The sequence below is a fragment of the Lathamus discolor genome, chromosome 5, assembly GCF_037157495.1.
Source record: "Lathamus discolor isolate bLatDis1 chromosome 5, bLatDis1.hap1, whole genome shotgun sequence".
NCBI lineage: Eukaryota > Metazoa > Chordata > Aves > Psittaciformes > Psittacidae > Lathamus > Lathamus discolor.
This window is the reverse complement of record NC_088888.1, coordinates 118,251,722-118,264,491: the sequence shown is the minus strand read 5'-3', so window position 1 is coordinate 118,264,491 and position 12,770 is coordinate 118,251,722.

Below are 12,770 nucleotides of genomic sequence, written 5' to 3'. Positions count from 1 at the left end.
GTGTCCTTGTAGTACTTATAAAATTTATTACAGCTAAATGTAATATTTTATTCAGGTATTGCTGTGCATGTTTTTGGCTAAGCTGCATTTTAATTGAATGTCACCATTTTTTTTAAGCTTTATTTCATAAAATCATAGAATCGTAGAATAGTTAGGTTTGGAAAGGACCTCAAGATCATCCAGTTCCAACCCCCCTGCCATGGGCAGGGACACCTCACACTAAACCATCCCACCCAAGGCTTCATCCAACCTGGCCTTGAACACTGCCAGGAATGGAGCACTCACAACCTCCCTGGGCAACCCATTCCAGGGTCTCACCACGCTAACAGGAAAGGATTTCCTCCTTATATCCAATCTAAACTTCCCCTGTTTAAGTTTTAACCTGTTACCCCTTGTCCTGTCACTACAATCCCTGATGAGGAGTCCCTCCCCAGCATCCCTATAGGCCCCCTTCAGGTACTGCAAGGCTGCTGTGAGGTCCCCACGCAGCCTTCTCTTCTCCAGGCTGAACAGCCCCAACTTCCTCAGCCTGTCTTCATACGGGAGGTGCTCCAGTCCCCTGATCATCCTCGTGGCCTCCTCTGGACTTGTTCCAGCAGTTCCATGTCCTTTTTATGTTGAGGACACCAGAACTGCACACAATGCTCCAGGGGAGGTCTCACAAGAGCAGAGCAGAGGGGCAGGATCACCTCCTTCGACCTGCTGGTCACGCTCCTTTTGATGCAGCCCAGGATACGGTTGGCTTTCTGGGCTGCGAGCGCACACTGAAGCCGGCTCATGTTCATTTTCTCATCGACCAGCACCCCCAAGTCCTTCTCCGCAGGGCCGCTCTGAATCTCTTCTTTGCCCAGTCTGTAGCCGTGCCTGGGATTGCTCCGACCCAGGTGTAGGACCTTGCACTTGGCATGGTTGAACTTCATAAGGTTGGCATCAGCCCACCTCACAAGCGTGTCAAGGTCCCTCTGGATGGCATCCCTTCCCTCCAGTGTATCAACCGGACCACACAGCTTGGTGTCATCGGCAAACTTGCTGAGGCACACTCAATTCCACTGTCCATGTCAGCGACAAAGATGTTAAACAAGACCGGTCCCAACACAGATCCCTGAGGGACACCACTCGTTACCAGTCTCCAGCCAGACATCGAGCCATGTGTGCGGCCATCCAGCCAGTTCTTTATCCACCGAGTGCTCCATCCATGAAATTGATGTCTCTCCAATTTAGAGATAGGGATGTTGTGTGGGACAGTGTCAAACACTTTGCACAAGTCCAGGTAGATGACATCAACTGCTTTACCCTTGTCCATCAGTTCTGTAGCCCCATCATAGAAGGCCACCAAATTGGTCAGGCAGGATTTCCCCTTAGTGAAGCCATGCTGGCTGTCACCAAGCACCTTGTTGCTTTTCTTGTGCCTTAGCATGTTGTCCAGGAGAATGCACTCCAAGATTTTACCAGGCACAGAGGTGAGACTGACTGCTCTGTAATTCCCCGGGTCTTCCATTTTCCCCTTCTTGAAAATGGGGGTTATATTTCCCTTTTTCCAGTCGTCGGGAACTTCACCTGACTGCCATGAGTTTTCAAATACGATGGCCAGTGGCTTAGCAACTTCATTCGCCAGCTCCTTCAGGACCCGCGGATGGATTCCATCAGGTCCCATGGACTTGTGTGCGTTCAGATTTTGAAGATGGTCTCAAACCAGATCTTCTCCCACAGTGGGCCCAAGGTCTTCATTCTCACAGTCCCTGCGTCTGCCTTCTAAGACCTGGGTGGTGCAGTCAGAGCCTTTGCCAGTGAAGACCGAGGCAAAGAAGTCATTGAGAACCTCAGCCTTCTCCAAATCCTGTGTAGCCAGTTCTCCCGAGAGCTTCCTCAGGGGGCCTATTTTGTCCCTAGGTCTGTTTTTTATTTGCTATGTACCTGTAGGATCCCTTCCTGCTATCCTTAACATCCCTGGCTAAGTTTAATTCTAACTGGGCCTTAGCCTTCCTAACCTGGTCCCTCGCTTCCCGGACAACATCCCTGTACGCTACCCAGGCCGCCTGTCCTTGCTTCCATTTTATATAAGCCTCTTTTGTCCTTTGAATTTTCCTCAGCAGCTCCTTATCCATCCAAGGAGGTCTCCTGGCCCTCCTGCTGCACTTCCTTCTAGTTGGGATGCAGCACTCCTGAGCTTGCAGCAGGTGATCCTTGAATATCAACCAAGAGTCTTGGGCCCCCCTGCCCTCCCGGGCTATATCCCATGGAACCTTACTAAGGAGGTTCCTGAAGAGGCCAAAGTCTGCTCTCTTGAAGTCCAGGGCAGTGAGCTTACTGCATGCTCTTCTCACTGTCCTGGGGCTTTCAACACTTAATGTCCTTGACATATGTAATATCTAATCTTTTGGAACTGTTTAACTTGTAATAGTAATGCATTGATATGATACAAATTAATAGCAGTATTTATAATATAGACAATCACATTAATATAACTGGACTAAGTTACATTATCTTATTGCAATAATATTGTAAAATGTTACCTCTTATTATCACATTTACTCTGCAGTTTATACTATGTTTGACATTTCACAATGGTCAATGGACCTTTGACAGTGGTCATACAGATCAGACCACTGCCCAGTGTTCTCCAGGTCATATGTACTTGAAGACAGCGGTGAGTGCTGTCAGGGATGGTCTGCATCTCTTCCAGTTCCTGTGTTTTCGCTTTCACCCCCCACCCTTACCTTTACTTTTTAATCTTCCCCTCTACCTCTTTTGTTTTCGCTCATTATTTGTTCCTTCCTGCGTTGCTTAGGGAGGACACTTCAGCCTTGGGAGCAGGCTTCTGTTTGCCCTGAAAGGGAGCCTCAAAGGAACAGTGGCCAAATCAGAATGTTTCTGAAAGATTGAAAAACAGGGTAAGTACATGGGATACTTTCTAGCCTCTGTCTACCAAGTAGCTCAGAGACTTCTTGACCTAGACATAGTGCCTGAGTATTAAGTAGCCCTCAGTGGTTTTATTTTCTATGATGTTGACCAGTCTCCCCTAGTGCTCCTGCAAGCTTTTGGCACTCACCACACATTTTGGCAAGTGGTTCCTTAAATCTGGTCTGTCCTACTTGAACAAAACTCTTTCATTTGTTTCCAGCATAGCTCCCAATAGCTTAATTTGATCCCCCATGGTTTTTGTTTTGGAAGAGGCGATGAGTATTTGGTCTCTGTCCAACTTCTCTGTACCACTCACGATTTTGCAGATCTTTGTCGTGCCCTTTTTCAGTCATCACTTTTCCAGACTAGAGAACAATATGTATTTGACAAGTTTAAAGATTAAAAAAAAAAGCTTATAAAACTGTTTTAAGACTCTCAGAATACACTACTGCATATGAAAGACATCATTCATTCTGTAGAATGATTGGCAGTATTCTGCTTTGCTTTGTGCTTAATAGATGGTTGAGCTATCTGCTTTTATGTTTGGTGTGCCTTTATCATCACTAGCAGGGGACTGTCCCTTTACTTGAATGGTGGTTATCCTTACTATAATGAGGTCTGCCAGGCTGCTCTGCAGACAAACAGAACCACTCAAATAAAACACAGCAGCAATAATGGGCAGAGATTTTCTTCTTCTTCCTAATATCTTCTATCTAATATCTTAATGAAACGGCATCAGGAATAAACATTTAACAGAAACAGATTTTTCAGTGTATTTAAAAAGGACTGCCAATGGAAGCAATATAATTCTATCTCCTATCTGTAGTTACCATTCAGAAAATGACATGTTTGTTGCATGTTCTTCTAGACACAAAATCAGAGTATTTGCTGACCTTGGAAAGAAGCTACAATCTCAGCACATGACAGTAAAGTAGAAATGAGCAAACAGACAACATAGAATCATAGAATAGTTAGGGTTGGAAAGGACCTCAAGATCATCTAATTCCAACCCCCCTGCCATGGGCAGGGACACCTCACACTAAACCATCCCACCCAAGGCTTCATCCAACCTGGCCTTGAACACTGCCAGGGATGGAGCATTCACAACCTCCCTGGGCAACTGATTCCAGTGCCTCACCACCCTAACAGGAAAGAATTTCCTCCTTAGATCCAATCTAAACTTCCCCTGTTTAAGTTTTAACCCATTACCCCTTGTCCTGTCACTACAGTCCCTGATGAACAGTCTCTCCTCAGCATCCCTATAGGCCCCCTTCAGGTACTGGAAGGCTGCTATGAGGTCTCCACGCAGCCTTCTCTTCTCCAGGCTGAACAGCCCCAACTTCCTCAGCCTATCTTCATACGGGAGGTGCTCCAGTCCCCTGATCATCCTCGTGGCCTCCTCTGGACTTGTTCCAGCAGTTCCATGTCCTTTTTATGTTGAGGACACCAGAACTGCACACAATGCTCCAGGGGAGGTCTCACAAGAGCAGAGTAGAGGGGCAGGATCACCTCCTTCGACCTGCTGGTCACGCTCCTTTTGATGCAGCGCAGGATGCGGTTGGCTTTCTGGGCTGCGAGCGCACACTGAAGCTGGCCCATGTTAATTTTCTCATCGACCAGCACCCCCAAGTCCTTCTCTGCAGGGCTGCTCTGAATCTCTTCTCTGCCCAACCTGTAGCTGTGCCTGGGGTTGCTCCGACCCAGGTGTAGGACCTTGCACTTGTCATGGTTGAACTTCATAAGGTTGGCATCAGCCCACCTCACAAGCGTGTCAAGGTCCCTCTGGATGGCATCCCTTCCCTCCAGCATATCAACCGGACCACACAGCTTGGTGTCATCAGCAAACTTGCTGAGGGCGCACTCAATCCCACTGTCCATGTCTGCGACAAAGATGTTAAACAAGACCGGTCCCAACACCGATCCCTGAGGGACACCACTCGTTACCGGTCTCCAGCCGGACATCGAGCCATTGACCATAACTCTTTGTGTGCGGCCATCCAGCCAGTTCTTTATCCACCGTGTGGTCCATCCATGAAATTGATGTCTCTTCAATTTAGAGAGAAGGATGTCATGTGGGACAGTGTCAAACGCTTTGCACAAGTCCAGGTAGATGACATCAACTGCTTTACCCTTGTCCATCAATTCCGTAGCCCCATCATAGAAGGCCAGCAAATTGGTCAGGCAGGATTTCCCCTTAGTGAAGCCATGCTGGCTGTCACCAAGCACCTTGTTGTTTTTCATGTGCCTTAGCATGCCTTCCAGGAGAATGTGCTCCAAGATTTTGTCAGGCACAGAGGTGGGACTGACTGGTCTGTAATTCCCCGGGTCTTCCATTTTCCCCTTCTTGAAAATGGGGGTTATATTTCCCTTTTTCCAGTCGTCGGGAACTTCACCTGACTGCCACAATTTTTCAAATACGATGGCCAAACATCAACTTGATATAATAAAAATTGCACTGGCAGTGCACTACTTGGAAAAATCCAGCAGTTCATTTAAATAAGAGATTCTTTTGGTTACTTCGGTACAGATTAGATTATATTGAGGAGAAAATACTGTCACCATGGCTTTTGTCTTTTCTAATAGAGGCATTTGGCTTTCTTTGCTTAATTTTATCACAGATTAAGAGAACGAATGAGGTTACGTGGCACCTGTGGAGATCACGTAGCCCAACACCCCTACTCAGCCACAGTCACCCAGTGCAGGTTGCCCAGGACCCCGTCCCATCAGGTTTTGAATATCTCCAAGGAGGGAGCCTCCACAACCTCTCCAGGCAGCCTTTGTCCAAACCCCTTCACACAAGTAGAGCATTTTCTTATATTTAGCCAGAGTTTCCTATACTTTAATATGCCTCTTGTCCTGCCTGGATACCACTGAGAAGAGTGGAGCGTTTTTCTTTACTGAAGGTCAGTTGTAACAGGAAAGACTGACAAGAAGGCGGCATTGAGGGCTTTGGTCTGTTCTGTGTTCTTTGTCAACCAGCCGACATTTCCCTAGACTTCTTTTGGCTGCTGATCTACTTGTAGAAGCCCCTTGTTTGCACTTGGCATCCCTCAATAGTTTCAACCCCATTGGTTTAAGCGTAACGGATAATTTTAGATAGATTTAGCTAATTCCAAAGCCTCTTTGCAAATTAGTCTGGCTCTTACAGAGGTTTCCAGACAGAGTTTTGCAGATGCTACTTGTTACTTGAAAAAACAGGAATTTAAGTAAATTGCAATTCCCAAACCAACACAACTGTTGCTCTGGACCTCAGTTCCCTGAAATGTAGAAGATCTTACTTTCAAATTAATTTTTGCCAGCAAAGCAAATCAAAACTCTTCTGGACCTGGGAAAGCTGAAAAAGCACTTAGAAATGGAATAAGCCCTATGAAAACAGAAGTAACTTCTTACATTGTGCAAACCGCCCTCCTCTGGGTTTTGCTCTTCTCTGTAATTTGTCCTTAAAATCATGCATAATACTTCCTGAGGAGACAAAATGTCATTGTTGCTCAACTTAGCTGGAACTTGTGTTACACAGGTAGCTTATTAGAATTAGCTTGTACTTAATAGAAACTTTGCTAGCTATAAATGTTTAACTGATTTCTGACTGGCAGTAAAAAAAATCAACATAGATGGTTCAGTGTTCTAAAAGCACTAGGTCAGAAAACTCCTTTGCCTCAAAAATCCCTCTGACACATACTACAGCACTGAAAGTTACTGTTGACCACAATATAGATCTAAAGTCTGTGTTTAGAATCATAGAATAGTTAGAGTTGGAAAGGACCTTAAGATCATCCAGTTCCAGCCCTCCTGGTATGGGCAGGGACACCTCACTAAACCATCCCACACAAGGCTCTGAGCAACCTGGCCTTGAACACTACCAGGGATGGAGCATTCACAACTTCTCTGGGCAGCCCATTCCAGTGCCTCACCACCCTTAAAGAACTTCCTCCTTATATCCAATCTAAACTTCCCCTGTTTAAGTTTTAACCCGTTACCCCTTGTCCTGTCACTACAGTCCCTGACAAAGAGTCCCTCCCCAGCATCCCTATAGGCCCCCTTCAGGTACTGGAAGGCTGCTCTGAGGTCTCCACGCAGCCTTCTCTTCTCCAGGCTGAACAGCCCCAACTTCCTCAGCCTGTCTTCATACGGGAGGTGCTCCAGTCCCCTGATCATCCTCGTGGCCTCCTCTGGACTTGTTCCAGCAGTTCCATGTCCTTTTTATGTTGAGGACACCAGAACTGCACACAATGCTCCAGGTGAGGTCTCACGAGAGCAGAGTAGAGGGGCAGGATTTTACAGTTAAAATACATGGAACATGTAAAAATTTAAGTACTCTTCATGGTTTTTCCTGAAGGGTAACTCTTTCTTCATTTTGATGTGCTGACTGCACGCTTTCCCCCACTGAGTCACTTGTATCATGAAACAATGTATAATCTGTGTTTTACAGAAAGGTTAAAACAAATAATAACCTACTCCCAAATGCCAAATTAAGTGATGGATTGGGCCCACATTCAATTAAAAGTTTCAATAAATGCTCAAAGATTTTGCCATATGGAAATACCTCAGAGCGTGAAATCAAAATTGACCCTGTGTGGGGTTAACATGATGCACAGGGAAAGCACGTCACGTTTGTAAGAGAAAAACGTGAGGATGCAGAAGGCAAGTGTAACACTTCTGTTTACTGACTGATTCACTGTTCTCTTTTATAGCTGTAGTAAGGAAGACGAGACTGGGGAGCACAGTTCTGCCTGATCTGCACGCAAAGAGGTATTCCCACTTATACATATGCTTCACTTGCCACTGGTAGCTTTTTGATGCATGCATAAAAAATTTTTGTACCATACATGTGAAGTGAGAGGCAGAAGTGACCTTTTACTATGATTTCCATGGTGACAATCCTCATTAAACTGGTCATTAATATTGAATTATCTATAGGGGACATCTGGAGTGGACATGATGTAACAAGTAAAAGTAGAAGAAAGTGAAACTATTAAAGATTGTGCTTTAGGTTTTTTAGAGACATCTGTTTTAGAAAAGCTTTGCGATTCCGTTGTCTTACATTGTCAGTGTGCTTTATACAAGGCAAAGGGCATGTGGGGAAAGCAAGCACTTACAGCCAAGGCTGTTAACTTGGGAAGAGGTTATGTCTTACATTCTTAATCCTTGAATTGCAATCAGTGTGTCCTGGATATGAGAACAAAATAAATTATGCACCATTTCTTTCAAAACCATTTTTATTTTAAGGTATACATCTATTTGTATGTATTTCTAGATATCTTGCAGCACTCACATTAGCAATAGCTGAAATAGAATGTCACTCAGTTCTCTACCTTTACTCTTAATATATAGGGTATGAATTAAACAGTCCTGTTATGCTGCTGTGTGAGCTACTGAGCTGTATTTGCAACATTTGTTAAGACTGAAATCCCATAAATAAAACATCTAAGAACTCATCTGCTTTTGAGATGGCACAAACACATTCACATATTGTATGAGCTGAAGGAATCTGGGCTTCTTAGACTGAAGAAAAATAGGTGATAATTGGTACCGGCAAATGATGTGATCAGCAAGAAGAATGTACACTGTATGCATTGACTTTTAATAAACAGGAGTAATGGCCCATTCTCTGTTTAGCAGAAGACACTTCAATAAGACTTTAAAGATTCTGCTTTATTAGCACTAGGAATTTGGTAATAACAGGTATGAGGACTCCAGTGTCACATATGAAATCACATACTTAATGATATTTAATATTTGTTTTAGATTCTGCAGAAAACAAAAAGCAAAAGGAACCATTCTGTAGGAAGCATTTACATCTTCCATTTGTACTGTTAATAATTTTGCATCTCTGGGTTTTTTGCCTCTTTTTTTTTCCCTTGAATTGCTCTCATTCCAGAAGCCTGCTCTTTTCCAGACTGATGTATTTGCTTACATTTATGCGTCACAGTTATTTCACCCAAATTAACATGTTTCTTGCATTTGCAAACCTAGAACCAAAGCATGTGTCTTGATAGGTAAATAAATCTGATAGACTCTTTCCAAGTATAACATCTGTCAAATGTAATGCAAATACAATTGTGTGTGTGTTTCTCTGAGGAGGTGGGCTACTCCGTTTATTGCTTAGTGATGTGTTGTGAAATGTTACCATCTCTCCACTTCAGTTCTAAGCTCCGAGGTGAAGCTGTTCCCCTTCTCATGGCCACCGTCGACATTCATAGCCCAGCCCACTGGCAGCAAACCAGGCTTCTAGCCCAGGCAGTTGTGGTTAATGTTTGCAGATCTCGAGGACTTTGCTGTTGACCGCTCAGCTAAACGTATGATGTGAAACACCCTCACTTCAGAGCAAGAGTTTGTTTTGGAGTAGTGTCCAGGATTCCTCTGGCAATTATTAATATCAAAATATTTAGAAGATCACTTTTGTTATGAAATATTTTCTTCTTAAAAACACCATGTACCTTCTCTTCAGTACTGTCAGGAGCCTCTGACTTAAAGCTGAAGAGATCTTATTTTGAGCCACCATATGGCTGTGAATTAAAATTTCTTAGGTTGGTGATTTTTAACAACAGAATAACTGAGGTCTGGTCTACTGTCATTGACTCGTATCAGGCCTTGCAAGCATGACAGGCATAGTGTGAAAGCTGGCTTTTCTTAGGGATGATTGTTCCATCTTAAGCTAACGTTGCCCACATTTTGGTGACATCCTTCACTCTATACTTTGAAGAAACATTCCTGATTAAAGCACATAGAAGTTCACTGAAATTCTCTCCAGCTATTGTTTCATTCAGTGTAAGTGCCATGGGCATCACAATCACTTAAAAGATTTTATTGTCAATGTCTGCCTGATTGTATTTCCCATTAGCCTGACCAAACTTACCCACATCTGAAAGGTCATGTCAGGTTTCATTCACTGCACGTCAGTATAGCCTCTACTGACAGCCCAGGGATGAATACAGATCTAGTGAAAGCAGCTACATGCCTTGTTTTATCATCGCTGGAATTTGTCCTATAAAAAGAAAAACCTTGCTTCAGCTTTTATCCTGCAGAAGCTGTTTCTTAAGCCAGGGAACCCAAATTCTGGTTCTCCCTATAGTTATTTTCTTATATATGAGCCAACTACTGAAATATTTGTGTGGTTTCTGAAAAGCATACTGATGTTTCCTTATTTAAGAACAAAACAGACATATCATTTCTCACCCCCAACCCCCTCCACCCACCGAAATACTGTCCGTGACTGCTGATACAAATCCTGTTAATGCCCCTCATTGTTTGGAGCTATTCTTGATCAACTTTTGCTTCCAGAAGGAAACTCTCATAAAGATATTTTCTATAAATGGAAAATCATGTAATTTGCCGAAGAGATACAATTTCAGCATCCTCATTATCATTCAATCAGAATTTGGAGTTCAAGGTGTTACATTCAGGTAGTTCCTTATCCCATTTTAGCCTTCGATTGCAAGGTGTTACTTTTTCAGTTGGAACTTGACATCACTTTTGAAATAATGGCATCTGTGACTGTGGATGATACTCAACCGTTACTAAAGACAGCAAACACTTCTGTCTGCAGCCACTGCCCTTTGGGACTAGAAACCTATTCAGATTTCTCTCCAATCCTGCTCAGATGCAGGAACATGCCATGAGAATCCAACAAGACTCTAACACCAGACCAATTTTGACAGTTCTATACAGTTTACTTATATTAGGCAAGCCAATATATGATATATATTTATATTAGGCTATACCAAAGAAGTCGAGTTAATGCAAATGTTATAAACCTGTAGATATCACTGCTCTATCACCGCAGTATTTCACTTGAATAGCATAGTGAAACTGCAAATAGAAGCTGATGGCGAATTCAGCATAGAAAGAAAGGTAGAGACAGATCTTGCAGGAGGCTGGATATTACACGTGAAAAAGTCTGCTGGCAGAGTTATATTGCTAAAAACATTTTGGCAAGAATCGCTGTTCTTAGTTCATCAAGCAAAGTCAGTTGTACTAACAAAAGCACTTTGATCTCAGCCTTATTTTGTCTATATGGGATGGATAGTGGAGAATTGGTAAAAAACCAATAAAATGAAAATTCAGCAGTGTTCCCAAAATTGGATTTTTTTCTTTTTTAGAGTAGGTTTAAATTGATTTTTTTCCTAAATAACTACTGCTATGATTTCTATTTTCTGGGTTTTAATTTCCTTCTCTTAGTCCTGATTTGCATTCTGCAGGCATCCTTAATCTAGGTTTTAAATTATTTTTATCAAACTAAGATCAAAATATCTCATCTTGGTATGATAATATTAATATGCTTTGTTGTTTTCAGCTTGGCAGACTTGTTCAAGAATATACATCATTTATATTCAGGTAAGACTTTATTTGCATGAAGAAATTCAAGCGCAGCAGCTTTTCTATTTTCCCTGGAACGTTTTAAACATGTAATCATTCTAGATCACCTTTACCATAGCTTGTGTAAGTCTATTAAAATCAAATTTGCTCTAGGCAATAAACCAGCCTAAAGCTGAATTACTGACTGTGACCCTTTGGAAAGACGTAAAGAATTTATCAGGAGAAGTGTTGTGTCCCTTTGGCAATGTCACAATTAATTATTCTTGTGACATTGTATCCCCAGCATGTATATTGCCATCAAATGGCTAGGGTGAGCTAAAATACATTCTGGTATTTCGTATTTCACATAGAAACTGTTCTAAAGTTAAGGTCTTACTGTTATTATAGGAATGGGAAAATTGTGAAAACTCACGGCAAAACTCTACTAAGGGAGGTGTAGTTGTATATTTCAAAGTCCACTATTAATCCAGCATTTTAAATTCTTATAGATGTTATGGCGCATACCTGCTGGTGCTATCTTCAGCTGTATGTTTAACTAGAAAAACAGAAGTAGAGAGCACAGTTTATCTATAGCTAAACTGTAGCTGTTCTTCTGATAATTTTAACCTCGAATTCTACCTGCTGCATCTCGATATACGGCTTAGTGTTGGGGAACTGATAGAGAGTTGTTCTGTCAGCTCTACTTGAACTAACCTCATTACTTTTGAATTCTTCCCTAAGGCTGTTTCTACCCCATTTTGTATAACTAGAGCAACATGAAGAGACTGAAGTTTTGCAGAGACTTGCCTCTATGACATGAACTGCTAATTTAGTTTTGTGTGTGTGTGTTTAAGTAGCTGCTTTCCTTGTACAAGAAACTCACTGAGTTATCCAATTAGATTGTCAGAAGGAGCATTTTATTATTAAGGTCTGAGAAGGCAATGTTTGAGGTGTTTCTTTGGTGTGTATACATCTGTTTTTATTAAATAATATTTTTGGTAACATTTCATGTTACTGAATTTTTAGGGTGAAGTTAAACATGGGAAATGATGAACGAATGATTGTCATAAACAGAAAAGTGATTTGCTTCCTTTGTGGAGGCAGTCTATAATGGTAAACATGGTTTAAAACTCGAACAGTATTTCATACACAGAAAGCTGTTACTATTCCAGGAACTACAGAAGTCCTTCGTTATGAACACAGAAGAATTCTGTTTCCCATGCTATTTACCTATTCAGAAAAGGTAATACTGTTTTCAGGTCCAACTTAAGCAACCTCCAAGGAACTAACTGAATTATTTAATAAGTACACACTGGTTTCAGGTGGATTGTGTATTGATAAACCTGTTTATTACTCCACATGCAAAGCATCAGCAAAAAAAAGGTTCAGTCTAAGATACACAGAAGTCTCCAGCAGCAAAAGATTAGCAATAAAAAGCTTATGGAGAGCAGCCTATGATAATACTGTTCATTGATAAGAACATTCTTTGATATAGCTTCTTATTTCAAATAAAAACATGGAAATGCAACTGGGTTTAGGCATAAAATGGGACAGTATTTCCAAAATTTACTACT